The sequence below is a fragment of the Crotalus tigris genome, unplaced genomic scaffold (genome assembly GCF_016545835.1).
Source record: "Crotalus tigris isolate CLP2741 ecotype Arizona unplaced genomic scaffold, ASM1654583v1 scf7180000018371.15429387391:27106975, whole genome shotgun sequence".
Lineage (NCBI taxonomy): Eukaryota > Metazoa > Chordata > Lepidosauria > Squamata > Viperidae > Crotalus > Crotalus tigris.
The window spans coordinates 6,733,900-6,753,632 of NW_024096970.1; positions in this window are offsets into that span (position 1 = coordinate 6,733,900).

Below are 19,733 nucleotides of genomic sequence, written 5' to 3' on the forward strand. Positions count from 1 at the left end.
GCTGACAATGGGGTGGGCATGGTTTCAGCATGACTCATCCGGCCCGTGGGCCAGCAGTTTGACATGCCTGGTCTAGAGGTTAAGGCACCAGGCTAGAAATAAGGAGACTGTGAGTTCCAGTTCTGCCTTAACTTCCTAATATGTTAGAAAACAAAAAGAAATTGCTGGCTGGTTCTGATTTTAAAATGAAAATACTTTGTATATCTTTATAAAAGCCCGTTGTTTCAGTATCTTTTTCATATCTTGTTTGAATTTGCAGGTATGGCCACCATGATAAATCAATACCTTGTTCTTGTAATTCAGTTTCCCTTCATTGTATATACTTTATATATCTTGCCTCACCTCACTTAAATATTATATTTAAAAACAGAAAATACTCTTAATAACCAAGGCCAGTTACAATTCCCACTGTCTACTATTTACTACTTTCTAAGGACTATTGGGAAAGTTTGGGACATATACAATAGTCCTGGGTTTTAGAATCAAGCTCAATTAAAAATAATATATAGCTGTTGGTGAGAAGCTCCTGTTCAGTAGAAAGTAATAATAGCCAAGCTAATGACACAAATTGAAAAACCTTTTTTAGGACAAACCAAAAGGACACAAAACCATGTTCAAGTCCTTTAGATGTCATCCTCAGCACGACGCTATAACAGTCATGAAATAGGAAAAAAAACAGAAATATTCAAAAGAATTATGGCAGATTTTACAACCATACAGCCTACAGTTCAAAGTCATTCTAATGTGAAGATGTGATGCTGTCTGAAAACACAAAAGCCTTCCATCTCCAATTTATCTCTTGCCTTGAGCGACATATTCAGGCTCCTTGGTCTGGAATAAAGCACACTTCTAAAATCATTATGGTCTTTGTCTGAGTAGAAAAATAATAGCAGAATACTTCAATTATCAATCAATCAATCAATCAGATTTCTATTTTGCTGATACATATATTCGGGGGAAAATTATACCTATTTTAATAGTAATATCCAAACTTGTCCAGAGTTCAATTATAAAAGATAACTAAAAGCTAAGATTGCTAAAACAGCACCATAATATTAAAAGAAGGCTAAAGTCTCTTAAGAGAGATAAAGGAAGATGTGACTGAGGGAATACTTTCAACAGCACATCATAAGAAAGAAGCCTGTTTCAGTGCCTGCAAACCCTATATAAAAAAATCAGATATAAGGTAATAAGAAATAAATTCTGTCCTTGGCCCTGGAAGTTACTGACCTTGAAATAGATTGTACTAGGATACTATTGGCTGATCAAATGTAAGAATATTTCTTAGGTTCTAAAATCAATGTTTACATTCATACATCCATGTATGTAATTTGTATTAAAAAAAAATTAAACAAGAAGATAAAAGCTAATAGAAACCAACAGAAGCAAGAAAGGAAAAAGAAAAGAAGAAAATATGATGAACATAAATGTTTTTAGTTTGTCAACGTTGGGCATATGCACACTGCTGTTGGCAATGGAGATATCGAGTTAAATTTTTAAAAATCAACCTCTTAATATTCTTTAAATCAGACATATCAAACTCGTGACGTCACGTGACGTCACGCAACGTATCGGAGCTTTTTCGCCATTGCCGGCAATGGGGTGGGCGCAGCTCCGGTATGATGAAACCGGCCCACAGGCCGGCAGTTTGATACCCCTGCTTTAAATTGTACCTTCAGATGTTGCTGAACTACAACTCCCAGCATCCATCATTACTGGTTGTAGCTCGTCCTTAAGGCCATTTGTTAAGTCCCCTCTTTGCCCTGTTTTAAATTGATAAAATGCTTCCAGTTACCAGCTCAAGGTTTATACCACAAGTTGGCTGCATAAATGATCTGTTTCAATCATTTTCACAGCCATGCACACATGGGAATAATTCTGAAAGCCATTACACTGTTGTAAAATGCACTATTACAACAGGTGCCAGACTGGGGAGGGGAGTTCTATATCTTTTTAAAATGTGAGCCAAGAGTGCAGATAATGAGATCCTTCTGTGTATCTTATGTATTCTGATACAGGCAGACAATAAGATACTCAGAAGTTTAGATATGGACAGGCAGCAAGATGTGAAGGCACCACAGGAAAGAACTAATGAAGAGGGCCCTTCACTAAAGATAAGAAAGCCATCAAATTTGCTATTTGCCTATTCTCGGATATTCAGGCAGCTCTTAAAAAGAAGCTATAGATTTAATTCTTTGGGGGGGATCTTTTTTTAGCCATAGGCATTATCAAAAACCGACAATGATTTTTTTCACATGGCTGGGTATAGGATTTAATGTTTCTTATCACTATGAGATAAAAAGAAAAGCTTCCCTCATCTCTTTTTTTAAATGAAATACATTTATTTTCCAGGGCCCCAATGTGAGACTTACAATGAATATATAATAGGCTTGTGCTGAATACTCATATCGTCAAAAATGTTATCTACAGATATTGCTTTGTTGTATTTTTTCCATTTGTAATGATGTTGCTCTTTCATTGGTAGCAAGCTTGGAGAAACTTTTCCCAATTTGATGGTGTCCCACTCTTCAAGGGAAGTTATTAGAGACTATAGTAAGTGGCACCAGAGAAAGCTTTGGAGAAAAGCAGCCTCTTCTCTTGAACCTGTGGATAGGTTAAAGGTTGACCCTACTCTCTGATAACTCTCTGTCTCCTACATGTTCAGCTGGGAGATCTGAAGGAGAAGTGATCTTATTTCCATTTTAATAAAGGCAACGTTCCTTATGCATTATTAAATCTTATGGAATTTTATTCCCATATTCAGACAAATAAGAGTGGCATTCTTTTTTTTTTTTTTTTAGATATCTTGATTGATTTTAGGTGGGGAGAGGGAGAAGATGAAGGTCTATCACAGCAACATCTGCTATCCACTTTCTAGTCCTCAGGCATTCAGATACATTGATTTTTCTAACGTACAAAAAAATTGAACATTTTAAGAAAGGAGAAACAGACACACATATGTATACATGTACATACATACATAAATACATACATACATATGCACACAAAAGAAAAAAAAGAAGTTACAAATCTGACAAAGTTATGATTTTTCTACCTTTGTAATGAATTAAAAGTACCTGAATATATTTGATTCCAAAAATCACTATTAAAATCTATGCAGAATGTGAATATCAAGAGATGCAAGTAACACAATATGGAGAATACAATAAAACTGTGAAATTACAAAATGTGATAAATTATTTTAAAGGAAAGTTTTTTCCTTTTAAATATTGATATTCGAAAAAAGGGGAAAAGGGAAAGAGGGAAAAAGATAAGAAATCTAACAAAGTAAAAAAAAACTAAACCGTATTAAAAACAACTTGCTTGCCAATTATATTCTTCCCTCTCATCTGTTAGTTACAACTAATATATTAGGAAATATTTATAATGTCTATTTGATTCTTTTATGCTATTTTGCAGAGATGAAAAGATTCAAGAAAATGGATTCTTTCTCTCTGCTATCTATTCTCCATCTATCTCTGACTTTTTTTCCTTTGCCTTCTTCCCAGTCCTGGAGTAATGCATTCGTAGAACATTATAGAACAGCCTTCATAGTTAAACAACAGATATTTGTACAAATGTCAAAAATCCAGATAGAAACTGGATTCTGGATGGCAAAAGATATTGGGGCTGAAGATTTGTTATCCAAGCTTGTGGGTTGGTTTCTGAACATTTCATTACCAGCCTAAATAACATCTTCAGTGGAGTATCCTAAATTCTGATGAAGATGTCACCTAGCCTGGTAATAAAATGTTCAGAAACCAGCCCACAAGCTCAGAGAATAAACCTTTACCCTCATCCTATACCCAAGCTACAGATATTTGCCACTATTGCAAAAGATATTGCCTAGGAAAGGGTTAAACAAGAGTGGGGAGGACCCCTCAGAGGCTTAACAGTCATAAGAATAAACTTAGGAAGGGCCAACCCTAATTGATTGAGTGGTTAAAAGTGATGGTGGTAGATTTGTACCTTCAGACTTGAAGGTATCTGTTAATGTTGCCTTACAATAAAGTAGAATCATCTAGTCAGGTTTCCTGTCTAATTTACCTAGGAAGTCTGACATATCTATGCTGTATAGCAGGGGTGTCAAACTTTGTGTTGCCGTGAAACGGATGCAGAAAGGCAGGGCTCTGCATTCCATACCCGATTTTGTCCTGCTAGGGGCCCTGAAAAAGGCCTAAAGTCACCCCGAAGAGGCAATGAAGAAGAAGGGATGCCTTGTTGATCACGGAGAGATGGTGGTCTTTTCATTCAATCCAAGGAAAGCCCTCTAAACAGGCAGGAGAAATACCAGTCACACCTCTGCAGCCGGCCATTAGCTGCTGACAACTGAAGAACAAAAAACTTCAATTAGCATATCATAAACAGCATGTTTGGATCTGGCTGAAAATATTGATCCTTTCTTTACTATTTTACAACTGAATTTCCTGGGAAAGGCTCCCAAGAAACTAAAACATCCAGATGTGAACGGAAGCAGCATTTTAATTTTTTTATGGGGGACAGAAATACACAATACTGAAGTGAAAATAATACAAAACTACAGTTTTGATAAATTTGAGAACTGAGAAAATTGTTAAGATTTTCTCTTTGAAAAAAAATCATTGAGGTGAAATATAAGAAACATAAGAAAACAACCCTTTGTTTTAAGAGTGGAAAATGGACTTTGAATGACATCTAGTGGTGGATTTGAGTACAGAACTATAACTAGCTCTTTGGCTGCTTGGTGACTTTCAGCTTAAGGTAGAACAGCTCACAATAAAGGAAAATATTTTGGCATATTTATCATCCTGACCTTCTTGGACTATGAATACCTACTGAGCTTGGACTTTTAATCTCAAGAGCCAGTGGGAGAGAAAGAAAAAAATCACTTTTGAATATGTCTGGCTACAGGGAGGTTGAACATTTTGAATACTTGGAACATTGTGGATTACAACCTTGCCTGATTGATAATTTTCAGGATACTTGAGACAAAATATTATTATAAAATATTGCCATTAGGACTGGATTATAAAGGTTACATATAAAGACCAGAAAAATAGAGGAAACTTTGTTCAACTCTTACTGAGACTGGTGATATTAGAGGATTTCTAGAAATGATGCCTCAAGAAAAAAAACAAATACCTTTCAGAGGGAAATATTTTCTATGCTACAGCTAATTCATAAAACAATTGTTGCACATAAAGAGGACATAAAAAGAAACCATAATGAGACTAAAAGTAACCTAGATGATATAAATGACCAAATCTCCAAATTGAAGCTACAACTGGAAAGTTCCCAGACAACGACTATAAAGTATGAACAAATAAACCAGAAATCAGAGGATGAAGCAACATAAAAGAGGAGAAAGAAATAATAATCAGTGGGCTTAACAGGTGGAAACAATTTTACAAAACAGAGGCAGAATCCAGTTTAATATTCATATGAATATCCTAAGAGTAGGGAATAGATATTCATTTATTTCTACTAATTCAGTATAATCTCTTCAAATATCCCTGCACACATATCTGTAAATTTGGAGGTCCATGTTTAGAAAGATTCAGCTACTTCAGATGTTCAGAAGTATCCTGTCCTAGAAATCATTCTATATTCTGCACTACCTCTCCATCCTCATTCCAAATTAGTAAAACTCAGTTGTGAGGTAATTGTATGTTTATTTCATTAGGTAATCATCTTTCAGTGAAATACTAGAAGAAGACATCAGAAAGAAAATCTTCCAATTGTTCTATTTCAGAATGAAATATAGGCAAGCAGGGAAGTTTTAGGATAATAGATACCTGTATAGTAGAAACCAATATGATCAGGAGCTCTCTCTGCTAACTCCAATAATAAAGCAACTCAAAAACATCACCAAGAGAAATATGGAAGAAATTCTGAACTTCTTAAAAATAGGGTAGGGAGAAAATGAAATTTCTCTTTCACATAGAAATAAAATGTTCAAGAAACTGGAATGCAGATTTCAGGACATTTATGCAGTAAATATCCCAAAGATATTTTCTAGGAGAGTCAATTTAGGGAGATTGCAGCAGGTTCAGATGTATTAGATCTCAGAAATGTTGGAGACCCAAGCAGGACAGCAAATAGAAGGTAAGTAGGCTATGGATGAGTAATGTAAGTGCACAAAAGCAAATAGGCTACAACTGTTTTCCCTGACTTTCTTCCCCCTAAGTGATCGCCTCATGCTAAACTCAGGTCAATGGGGTTTGGAATCAGCTCTGCATTAATCAACAGGCAGAATGATTGGCAGAATCATTATCCTAAGCCAAAAGGTGCTACTATGTTCCTGATAATTTTGTCAGTGTGCAAGCTGTTTCTTCTAAAGAAAAATTCCCCTTGTTTCTCCTTCTCATTTTTGCAGAAATCCATCTGTAATATTGCTCCAGGGCTATGGTTAGAAGGACTATCTTCAATTCTCAAAGAAACCAGTATTGTTTCCTAAAGAAAAACTTTCTATTTTTAACAGATTCTCCATGGAACTTCTGTTGTTTATTGCAGTATCTCATCTAAACACTGTGCACTTTCTTTAAATCTTGTAGTTAAGAAGAATCAGCAGAATCCATATTCACAATTATCTTAATGAGTCACTAAAGAAAGTTCTACGGTGCACTTTTTAAAAATATTGCAATCGAGATAGCTAAAATAGGTCTGATGCTGTCTTTGATGTATGACCAAGTTGCAGCTAAAAGGGCACTTCCTCAGAGACAGAGTAGCTGATAAAAGCCAAAGTTATTAGTAATTTCACAGCTTGTTTGGTCAGTTTGTGTGGCATTTGATGCCTTTCAGAGAATTTTACTGAGGAATTTCATGACAAAGCAATGCTTTACATGGAAAGAGCGCCATAATTAGTTTGTGTCATGGAAAGCATTCCAATTCATAACGTTAGTTTCTTTTTAAAGTATTATTTTAAAAGGGCAGATATGCCTTTAATTAAAAAAAAATAAAGGCTGCTATGACAATTAAACCTCTAGCCATGGGGAGTATCTGAAGAATGAGAATGTGGGAGTTTATGTTCAAATTATTTTTCAGCATATACCAAATGTGGCAATTGTTAGAAAGGGAGTGGGGGCAGGGAAAACCCCAAATTCTTGTGTTTCCTAAAGTCAGTGAGAAAGAAATGTTAGTGGAAATAAAGTTAAAATGAAATACTTTAAACTGAGTGAATTGATCGTTGCAATTAATCTGAGCTTCCATACCATACAATTATAAGAATCAGAGAAATACAGAGTTTGACTGAGACAGGGAACTGGAAAGCTACCAACAAACTAAGCTGCCTGCTTCAACTTTACCTTACACTTGATATAGCAGGTAGGTAAATAGAAAACTGCATTGTCTATTGGAAGGTTTTTCACATCTCCTGCCAGATTTCATCTGGGATTATTTACAACAGATAACGTAATGGAAGTTTGTTCTTCTCAAGTTTTCAGGCTTCTTTCAACTTGCTAGGCAAGAAGCTGTAAGATTAGACTTGCAAGGATGCAAAAACACTGATAAAATTTATTGTAGAAAAGTTGATAAAATCATGCCAAAAGAATTCTATTGACTGTAGTGTACTAAATGTAAAACCTGTTTATAGCAAATGCAAATTTTTGCACTGTTTTGTTCTGCTCAGACAATGTAACTAACTAGAAGACACTCTCTTGGGTAGGAGGATCAGTTTTTAACTTGTCTTTTGTTTTAATGGTTTGGTGACCACTTGAGAACTGGTTCTCATTCAAGTGCTTTCTGGCTTCATTCTGAACAAAATGCAGCAGACAACTTAAAGCAGTGGTCTTCAAACTTGGCAACTTTAAGACTTGTGGACTTTAACTCCCAGAATTCCTCAGCCAGCCCTGGCTGGCTGAGGAATTCTGGGAGTTAAAGTCCACAAGTCTTAAAGTTGCTAAGTTTGAAGACCCCTGACTTAAAGTAAGATTGTTTTGTGAATGTGAAAAATCTGCTGATATGCTGCTTACACTAGATATAGCAGACAGCTCAGTGGGATTTGAGTTGTCCTTTGGTTGGTTCACTGTCTTTGAGACATCAGCATATAAACCACTGTTGTCTAGTGTCACGTGGATCTACTCTCTCATGGGCTTCCTTAATCTGAAGAAGGAGGACTTGCCCTTCTCTGGTGGTGTCTTGGTCTTTGGTCCAGCTTCTGTGAATTTCCTTGACTCTGTTATCTGTCTCTATGTGTAGACTTTGTCACATGCTTATATGTAGGACGATAATCACTGAAATATTGGTAAAACATTATTCTATTATATTATATTCCCTTCCAGGATTGATTTCTAAAAACTATCCATATTCCATGCAAAATTTATTTATTTATTTATTTATTTATTAAAATTTATAGACCGCCCCATTCCCGCAGGACTCCAGGCGGCTAACAATAAAAACACAATATAACTTAACAAGACAAACAATACAGTAACATTCATCCAGGGGTCAGATTTTATAAACCCCAAGCCTGCCGGAAAAGCCAGGTCTTAAGCAGCTTGCGGAAAACCAACAGAGTGGGAGCGGTCCTAATCTCCGGGGGGGGCTGGTTCCAAGATGTGGGCGCTGTCACAGAGAAAGCCCTCCCCCGCGGCCCCGCCAAATGGTATTGCTTGGCCGACGGGACCTGAAGGAGGCCCAACCTGTGGGATCTAACCGGACGAAGGGAACTATGAGGTAGTAGGCGGTCTCGCAAATAGCCTGGCCCTGAGCCATATAGAGCTTTAAAGGTAATAACCAACACCTTGAATTGGGCCCAGAGACCAATAGGCAACCAGTGCAACTCGCGGAGGATAGGTGTAACGTGGGTGTACCGACTTTGCACTTTGCTCTGGCAATAGAGAATAAATCTCTTTAAGATGATTTTGGTCTATGAATAAGGCTACTGATAGAATTTTTAGCTTTTTTTTCAGAAAAATATTAATAATTTAAGAATTGCATAGGACTTATCATATTGAATAATATTAATGCTCTTTCTCAACAAATGACAGGTTTCTGAGTACACTGGTATGATATGCTGATTGTATCAAATCTTACAAAATGAACATATGTTCATTTTGTAAGATTTGATACAATCAGCATATCATACCAGTGTACTCAGAAACCTGTCATTTGTTGAGAAAGAGCATTAATTTGAAATACCAAAATACATTTGTTGAAAAAGAGCATTAATTTGAAATACCAGAGTTTCAACAGTATCTGTCACATAGAAAATGAATTCTGCAAAATAAATAAATCTCATGCTTTTATTAGGTAAAGTTTATCGGGCAGAACTTTTTATTGCAGGCTTTTAGGTTCCATATGTTTAACCAGACTATTAAAAGTTAATTATTCATCAATTTTCATCAATTTCTGAAAATTTCTATCCAATTCTTACTAAAAAAAGTTTACAGGAAAAGACTCTTTACATTAAATATTATTTAATATCTATTTTTGTACTCTGAAAATGAAAAATAGAACAGAATTATGTATGGAATATGTTAAAATGACATGGAGTAGAAATAAAGTAAATCTGCCCCCTTGAAAATACGAACTAAATTAAATGTAATTAAACCATACCTGCCCCATAAAACAGGGGCTATAGCAAGTGGTTAATAGAAAATGATGAAGCACCTATTTTTACACAAATACTAAAGCCTGGATATACAAGCATATATAGCCAGAGAAAACACCCATGCCAAATCAGATGATTCAGATGCTTTAATGCTTTGAGGGAAAACATTTCACTTATCCTAAAATGGTTTGCAAAGCATTTTATACAAATGCTTTTCATATACCTAGTAAATAAATATGGCCAGAAATATGGACTGCCCAAAACAAAAGACCAGACTGACTGGAAATTTAATATTATGTTAAGTTTCACAATAGGACAGACTTCATGCTTGAGGGCAACAAGCTAGTATTGAGAGAAGAGGGCAAGCCATGTAGTTCAACAAGCTTTGTAAGAGTTGGCTTCCAGAAGGATATAAATTTAAAAGACCATTACATAACAATTAGCTGCAAACTTCCTTATACGTATCAGTGGAGAGGCCTTCTTACTAGTTCATTGGAAAACTGTGAGGAAAAGAATCGGAAAGACTCTGCTCAAATATATAGGGATATATGTTTTCTAAACTGAGAGTAGTTCAGTGGCTGGAAGCCCATCCCATCCATCTCAATAAATCTTGCTAAAGAGAACTCTGAGAAAATCAGGCTTGGGGAAAAAAAAAAACACTTTCAGTTTAGGCAGCTGCCCAAGAGCCTGACAATGGCTGTCATCCATCACCTGGCTGCTATTCTCTATTTCTCAGCCACTGTAGTCTGCAATGGCTGTTTAATAGCATCTAATAGCCAGTTCTCAGAACAATGGATATTTACTAGATCATCCAGATATACTGACACTGATACAAGAAATGCTTGTGCAGAGAGAACAATTTCACCTTTGTCCTTTTTCAGAGGTGATTTCACAACTGCAAGTTTCCAGATGCTGCCTGCACAAATCCTTTCCAATGCAGATTTTGAGCAAGTCTGATCCATCTGGCAGGTGGCACTATATTATGATAATTCCTTTCTTGTTAAGAGTGGAAGCTCTGTTCAGAATATAGAGTTTCCAGAATAGTAACAATTTCAAATCAACAGAGCTTTAAAAATGTGCTTCACAGTTAAAAGTCTGACTCACCTGCTTGATGGAATTACAAATCCGCCATGCTACAATCTCACAACTACTTCACCAAGTAATATAGTATCCTATTTATTTTGGGGGGTCCACAGCCAGAGACAGTAGGAGAAAAAAGGTTGCTTTCCAGTGTCAGGTAACTTCTGTTTTTCTATGATATGTCCTCAGTGGGAATGGCCAAACAGTATTATAAATAATAATAATTCATGCACACATCATTATTCATTAATAATGATTTTTCATATACATTCAATCTTTCATATTTATTTTTTATTAAGCACATAAATATAGCTATACTATTAACAAACATGTATTCAACAGATGCTTGCTCCTGGGAAGGAAAGCTATGGCAAATCTAGACAGCATTCTAAAAAGCAGAGACATCACCCTGCCAACAAAAGTGCATATAGTCCAGGCCATGGTTTTCCCAGTTGCAATGTATGGCTGTGAAAGTTGGACCATAAGAAAGGCTGATCGCCAAAGAATTGAGGCCTTTGAACTATGGTGCTGGAGAAGACTCCTGCGAGTCCCTTGGACTGCAAGGTGTTCAAACCGGTCAGTCCTAGAAGAGATCAACCCCGACTGCTCTTTAGAAGGCCAGATCCTGAAGTTGAAACTCAAATACTTTGCCCACCTAATGAGAAGGAAGGACTCACTGGAGAAGGGCCTAATGCTGGGAAAGATTGAGGGCAATAGAAGAAGGGGATGACAGAGAATGAGATGGCTGGATAGAGTCACTGAAGCAGTAGGTGTGAATATGAATGGACTCCAGAAGATGGTAGAGGACAGGAAGACCTGGAGGAACGTTGTCCATTAACAACAACAACAACATTCAACAGCCTGGAAAAAGGGTACATACAGAAACACCAGATCAGGTTCCACCAAATCCGTCAAATTCATAGCTGGTATAATTAACATGGAATGTTCATCCATGTGTAAATTGGGGGTGAATGTCGGCCTAAGAGGATTATAATTCTGCTTTGAACATTGCTTTTTTTCTGTAAGTTTGATTTGATGAAAGAAAGCTTGCTTTTGAAAATTCAAAGGAGAAACAAATTTCAGTGAGATGCTTATGGGTAGACATTCTGGTCCTTGTTTAGTGCCATCTTTCATTATGCAGGCATCTTTCCAGCAATTTGCAGCTTCCTTGGCAGTACGTCTCTCCATTAAATTTGATGGGAGGATATCACAACATGACGGAAGAACTCCTCCAATAGAGCTGAATAATGGAACTGAATAATGGAAAAGCAATTTACAGTAACCTATCTCCGGTAACATGAAGAAATTCTAAAAAGTCCTGAGAATAAGGCAAAATGAAGATTGCATTAAGACATTTTAAGGCAGATATTAGCCTTATTATTGTGCACAATAATTTTTGGGCTGATGTATTACAATCCATTTTAAATCCAGCTTTTGTAATACTTAAAGCATTCAGCTTTTTGGATATATGATCTTACAATGTCAGAGCAGAATACCTCTGTTTTTATGGGAAAGAAAAAGCATTTGAGGAACTCAAGAGTGCTAGAAAAAAAGCTGTTGATGAAACATGAACGTTTGTCATAAAGCAGTTGAAGTTGGAATTTTATAGTTTATGAAACAAGGAAAGACAATATTTTAGAGGCTAGAAGCTTCAACTGGCATTTTATGGATAAGCACGGCTACTGTGGCAACACATGCAAAACAGGCAGTATTATATTGCATTTGTGGAGAGGGCTATGATTTTTTTTATTTTCTTCATTATGGGAAAAGCTGCTGCATTAAACATATTCTCTGTGTGCATTTCCTGCTTTACAATGAAAATATTTCACTGCCTGTTTTACTTAATCATGAGACCAACATTCAGTCTGTAAGTGGAAAGAAATCCAAAGTCATCAAAAAGAACTTTAAAGGCCATATGCAGCTGTGTGATAATAGGATATCCATTTCTATCCTAATTTTTCCTCTACATGTCTGTAAATTTCATACCTGCATTCAGATTTGGCAGCCAGAAGGTGCAGAGTGTCTAAAGCAGAGGTCCCAAACCTTTTGGGCACCAGGGACTGGTTCCATGGAGAGAGGCTTTTGCGCGGACCAGAGGGTGCATGGTTTTGTCTGCTGCCTGCATCTTGCGGATGGGGCTTTGCTTGTTTATACGGACTGGTTGCTGGCATGCCGCGGCCCGGTACTGGTCCATGGACCGGTGTTTGGGGACCCCTGGTCTAAAGGAAGCAGTGGCTTATTATTTGAAAAAACTGATATTGCATATTGGTGGGAAATTCCTTTAAGTAACAGAATATTAGACTACTTCTGGATTTTTTAATTTAGTAGATCTTTCCTCATCCCTCTGGTGTTCTTGTATTCTGAATATCTGTAACTCTGCAAGCATGATAGTAGTATATTTAATTCTTAAATGTTACATATTGACATAGCAAGCCTCCAAATTAGACCATTATTATGATTTTATATGTTTCCTTTACAATTGCAGTAAAAAGAGGCTTCTTAAAATATTTGTGAACTAACTGTTCAAACGTGTGCTATTAAGCATCATTATTTCTTACCATGCTCTGTTAAGAATGGATTGAACCTACTCAAAATTAACTAAAGAACCAAAGAATAAAAGATAATTATAAAAGTTGTGACTATATATAATACCAGTGGCCTATGGCATAAAGGGACATTCTTTGGTAAAGAAAAACTCTTTATATCCATTTAATGAATCTTAGTTAAATTACACTTACTCAGTAAATTGGACTTACATGTAAAAAGTGAGTGTACAGAAAAATGAGGGCTCAAACTGCATGCCTCTCCTTTCAATTAAAAATAACACATGCATTATCCCATAGGGAGGAAAGCTGAGAAAGAACTTTATCGCATAGCTGCATGTGATAGAACAATGGATGTGTAGAACATGCATGCCATGTGATAATGCCTTTAATGTGATATTTAGATCAAGTCATAAAGAAGCCAGCCTGGAACTAATTTATGGTGAGCTGGCGTGAATCCTTCAGCAGGGTAATTTGCATTTTCACTAAGAATATCTGAAGTACTGATTGGACTGATGTTCTGGAGGCAAGAAGAAAAGAAAAGCCTCTCTGAGACCAGCTCAATCTATACTAATTTACTGAGTTGCTCAGACTAGGAGACATTTTAGTATTAATGGCTTAATAGGATCACCTGCAGCCCTAAGCTATTCGAGTTTCGCTGAGTTAGTAGCTGCAGTACCATCTAAGTCTATTAAGAATGATGATTCTGTGTGATAATAGACATCAAGAAAACAAGGTCCATCTGGTAACTTATCAGACTAATAAAGGGCTCAAGACAGCACTGTCACCTCCTTAAGAAAGTTGGTGATTTAAAGTAATTTTTATAATTGAGGTCTATTATGTTGATAGTGCTGAAATCCCTGTGACTGATTAAAGGGAGTCTACCTTATTAAATATATCCCACCTTAAGATCTTCCATTCCTCAAAAGAGGTATAAAATAAATAAATAATCATTAATATCATTGTCATTACTTGCTTTCTCATGCATATTCATAACCTTCAACTGAGTTGAGAGGGTGCAAAGCAATATATCTTTGTTGAACATCCATCCAGCAGGTCCAACACTGTGAAAGAGAGTTGCATTAATGTAGTTAATGGTAGCTAAAAATCAGAAGGAGCTTAGTAGCCCCTTTCAGTGTAAATAGATGCATCTGATGAACTAGACTGTAGTTCATGAAAGCTTTTGTCTGTTAATAATGTTTGTGAGGCTGAAAAGATGCCATTAAATTCCTGACTTTTCAGTTGGGATGGGTTTCCCCAACTATTAGCCAGCAGCTGCCTGGACTATGCAATCTCATCTGGGTGTTACAAGATATGCAGCTGGAAGAACTGATTAGTGAGATCTTTTACTTTTCCTGCTCCCCCTTAACCTCTTTTGCTGTGTATCATGTCTTTTAAACTGAGAGATGGTCCTTGGTTTCAGGCTAAGAGAGCATTTCTCAACCCTGGCAACTTTTAAGATGTGTAAACTTCAACTCCTAGAATCCCCCAGCCAGCCAGCCAGCCAGCCAGGTTAAGAAACATTAAGATAAAAGATAAATAGTGGGATTAAAAATACTATTGTTGGGTTGAGTCCAATAATACATGAAATAGGTTGAATCTTTTTCAGAACTGGGGAAACAAGGGCATTAGAAGAGAAGAAGGGAGAATAATGGGAGAGGAATTATCTTTCCTCTTTAATTTTCTTGGATACCGAAATAAAAAGTTGGACAGTAAGAGATCATTATCTCTGTATTTTTATGCCATACTAGGAATAGAAACAAACCCCTTCATTTGTTTTTATTCTATGTTTTTACAGGATATTATCTTCTCTCATTGGATTTTCAAAGTTTCTACTTTGAACTTTATGGTCATTGGTGCTCCCCTTTATTTTTTCCAGGGGCTTTCAAGGAGGTATTTTTTTAAAAAAGTCAAGATAGCTGTCAGGAATTGCAGTTGATAGTTCAGTCCTTTTTTGCATGGCCAGCTCCTGGCTTGTACAACATAGGTTTTAAGCTGCTAGGATGTTTCCTACAGCTGCAGTAGTTTGGGTGTTGGACAGCTTGGTCAAATGCACCATTTTATGTGCTATAATACTTAGATTAATTTATCCACAAACCCATTATTTTGATTGTGTGCCATCAAGTCATTGTCAACTCTTAGCAACCATATAGATTTTCTCCATGGTAATCTATCCCTAATTTGATCTTTCAGGTCTTGCAACAGTGCACTCATTGCTACAGTAACTGACTCCATACCCCCTGCTGCTGGTCATCCTCTTCTCTTTCCTTCCAGCATTCACAGCATTGGAGCTTTCTTCAAAAAGCTGGGTCTTTGCATAATGTGTTTGAAATAGGATGGCCTGAGCCTAGCCAGTTATGTTTTAGTGACAATTCTGGGTTGATTTGTTTGATGATCTATTGGTTTGTTTTTTTGGCTGTCTATGTTATTCTCAGCAGTTTCTCCAACACCAAAGTTCAAAAGCATTAATACTGTTCCTGTTACGTTTCTACAAAGTCCAACTTTCATTTCCATAGGGTATCACAGGAAATATCATGGCATGCATGATTCTGATCTTTGTAGGTAAAAACATATCACAGTATTTGAATATCTTTTCCAAGATCTTCTTTAAAGTCGCCCAAAAAGCCTCTTGCCCTATTTTTTCCCCTTAGATATCATGAAAGCATACATAACTTGCAAGGAATCTTTTGGATGTCAAAATTCACCTCAGAAATGGTCCCAACTTTCCCAGTATCTTCTTGCCAAACATTCTTAAAATAAATAAATATCTTTCATTTGCCAATTACAGTTTCTATAGCAACAACAAATCCCCACATGAAATTTATGCTGAAAGATATATACTTAAAGGTAAAAAAATAACACATTTTAAATTAACCTAAGCTATAAGCAGAAATAAATAACTGTTTTGATATGAATGTACCAACATTTGCACATTAAATAAGATGGAAAGAATTTGAGATTTTTAAAAAATGAAATGTGGACCAGAAGGGGTGAGTATTGGAATAATAATGTTGAAATGGGCCAGTTCCTTTTCCATATAAATTAAAACACTCCTGTCAAATAGATACCACACCCTCTCTGAATAATTAGTTTCATTGTTGAACTATTAGGAAATATTTTCTAACATTCAGTGGAATCTGCCATCCTGTGACTTAAATCCATTATTCTATGTTTTGCCAGTTGAGATAATAGAGAACAGATCTTGGACTTTTTCTGTGAAACATCCATTTCGTTATTTAGAAGTTGTTGTTATATCCTCCCTCAGTGTAGATTTCTCAGGGTTATACAACCCCAGTTCCTTAAAATGCTCTTCCTGGGATTGGAGAGGATACTTGAAATATATTTTGACAAATGCAGAATAGATAGATGGATTATTTTCTGTGTTGTAGAAATTACTTTTGTTTATGTACAATAAAATCTCATTTACCTGTTTAGTGAATATATCACATCACATGGCTGAGTCATAATTGGTTTTGTAATCAACTACTACTAGTTTCACAAGTACTGTTGCCAACCCAGCTTTACCCCTATTTTACTTTTGTTTGATGCCTATGTATAATAATAATAATGATAAAGTTGGAAGGGACCTTGGATGTCATCTAGTCCAACCCCCTGCTCAAGCAGGAACCCTATACCATTTTGGACAAATGGCTGTCCAGTTTCTTTTTTAAAACTTCCAGTGTTGGAGCATTCAACGTTTCTGGAGGCAGGTTGTTCCACTGGTTAATTGTTCTAACTGTCAGGAAGTTTCTCCTTAGTTCAAGGTTGCTTCTCTCTTTGGTTAGTTTCCACTTGTTGCTTCTTGTCCTGCCTTCAGGCGCTTTGGAAAATAGCTTGACTCTCTCTTCTTTGTGACAGCCCCTGAGATATGGGAACACTGCTATCATGTCCTCCCTCTTCCTTCTCTTCGTTAAACTAGACATATCCAATTCCAGCAACCATTCCTTATATGTTTTAGCCTCCAGTCCCCTAATCATCTTTGTTGCTCTTCTCTGTATTCTTTCTAGAGTCTCAACATCATTTTTACATCGTGGGGGCCAAAACTGGATGCAGTATTCCAAGTGTGGCCTTACCAAGGCATTGTAAAGTGGTATTAATACTTCACGTGATCTTGATTCTATCCCTCTGTTAATGCAGCCTAATACTGTGTTGGCTTTTTTGGCAGCTGTAGCACATTGCTGGCTCATATTTAAATGATTGTCCACTAGGACTCCGAGATCCCTCTCACAGTTACTACTATTGAGCAAGGTACCCCCTATACTATACCTGTACATTTGGTTTTTCTTACCTAAATGTAGAACCTTACTTTTTTCACCACTGAATTTCATTTTGTTAGATAGCACACAGTTCAAGTCTGTCCAGATCCTCCTGTATCCTAAGCCTGTCTTCTGGAGTGTTGGCTATTCATGCCAGCTTGGTGTCGTCTGCAAATTTGATGAGTTCCCCATCTATCCCCTCGTCCAGATCGTTGATGAAGATGTTGAAGAGCACTGGGCCCAGAACAGAACCCTGGGGCACCCCACTACACACTTCCCTCCATGTAGATGTGGTTCCATTGAGCTCTGGATCCATCTGGTGGTGATGCTGTTAATCCGCATTTTTCTATCTTATCAAGTAGTAGGTTGCGTTTTATTTTGTGATTCTCAACTTATTACTCTATTCTATCAGGAACATTTTGGATTTTAGTTCTTTTTTCTAAAGTATTGTTATTCGTGCAATACTAACTTTTCTTTCAAATCATTAATAAAAAAAATTCAAATATTGAAAGATCAGAACAGAACTTTTGGTATCCTACTCTGGGCCTCTCTGCACTTGACTAGGAACTGTTGATTAATACTTTTTATATATGTTTTTAAGCCAGCTACATACTACATTCTTAATCTGTTACTGATCTATATTAAAGAGATATCATGGAGTACATATAAAATGATTTGCTCAAATCAACATATATTATTTTTTAACATGTGGATTTTAGAGAACTACTATCATATTGGCCCTCTGTATATTCACCATCTCTGTATATTCACCATCCTTTAAATTCACTTTAGCTTGTCAATGTCCTCTACAGTCTGTGAAGCCCAGAAGTATATGCAGTAGGAATTATAGAGGCAAATATTGTCCATAATACTACACTAGTGAATGGTACATTCAAAGTAATGTTTGCCTTTTAGTAGTTCTATATTATACTGTTAGCTTATGTACAATTTCTATCTAATACTAATATAATCACCAAGCCAGGCTTCCCCCAATTTCTGTTTCTTCATTTTTCCCTCCCCAGATACAGAATTTTACATTCTCATTAAAGAATTAAAACCATTTTGGACCACTTTCCAAATCTCTCTAAATCTTTTTGAATGTTTAGTTTCTGAGTATTGGCCACTCTTCCTAGTTTCGTGTTATCTACAAATTCAATAATCATTCTTCAATTGCTTCATCCAGGTTGCAAATAAAAGTAATGAACATCAGAGGGCCCAGGACAGAGTTTTGTATTCAGTATTACCCTCCAGTCTAATATGAGGTGTAGGAAGATTTTTCCACTACAGGGGCCATCTATGGATATTTTCTGGCTACAGTCATTCAACCAGTTATGCATCCATCTGTTGTTTCCCATATTTTATCATTTAATTAATGAGGGTATCATGGGAGATTTTGTCAGATGCTTTGCTGAGATCAAAATATGCTAGTTTAAAGGGCTTTCCCAAGTTGGAAACTTGTGAGAAGGGAGAAAACCTTAATCTGGTGTTATTGTCTGTGATAAACCCATGTCGTCTCTTGTTAATTACTGCATTTCTATGCAAGTACACATAAAATACTATTTAATAATCTGTTTGAGAACCTTGCCCAACATAAATGTCAAACTGACAGGTCTGAAATTTCCTTGGTCTGTCTTTTTCTCTTTTTTGAAGATGTAACATTTGCTCTCCTTCAGTTCTCCAAAGGCTCTTAGCATTCTCCAGAGTTAGCAGGTTAGCAGTTCTATAATCACCTCCATTAATTCTTTCAGTACCCTACAATGTAGTTCATTTCACCCTGAATTAATTTAAGTTTCCTAAATGTTCATTTGCCTTCTCTTTGTCTATATTATTGTCAAGAATAAAACTTTGGCAACTACGTGCCTCTTTGTTTCGACTTGCGATTAGAGTTGTGGGAGGAGGAGGTGTTGCTTTAGAAGTGTTTTGATGGAGAAATGAAACCTTTATGATTCCTCTGACGACCGTGAGAGCCTGAAACATTTCCAAGGACACTGCAGCAGGTGTGGAGAAGCAGACAGTTCCCATAACAAAGTGAAATTATTTACAGAGACTAGGTGAGAGGGTGGGGGTTTGGCCAAAGAAATTATTGTTTAATTCTATGAGTTGATGTCTGGGAACCTCAGAGTTAATTTTGCTTCAACAGTATCATGCCATGCATTCAATAAAAAGTAAGATTTTCAGAATGGAATGAACCTGGTGATTTATTTGGAACATTAAGCTGGATGTTGATAATTATGCTATAGTTCTGCCTTCCAACAACTGATAGAATATCTAAGATTTTGTTTGCCTTCTGAGAACAGACATATATAAAATGTAAATTAAAAGAGT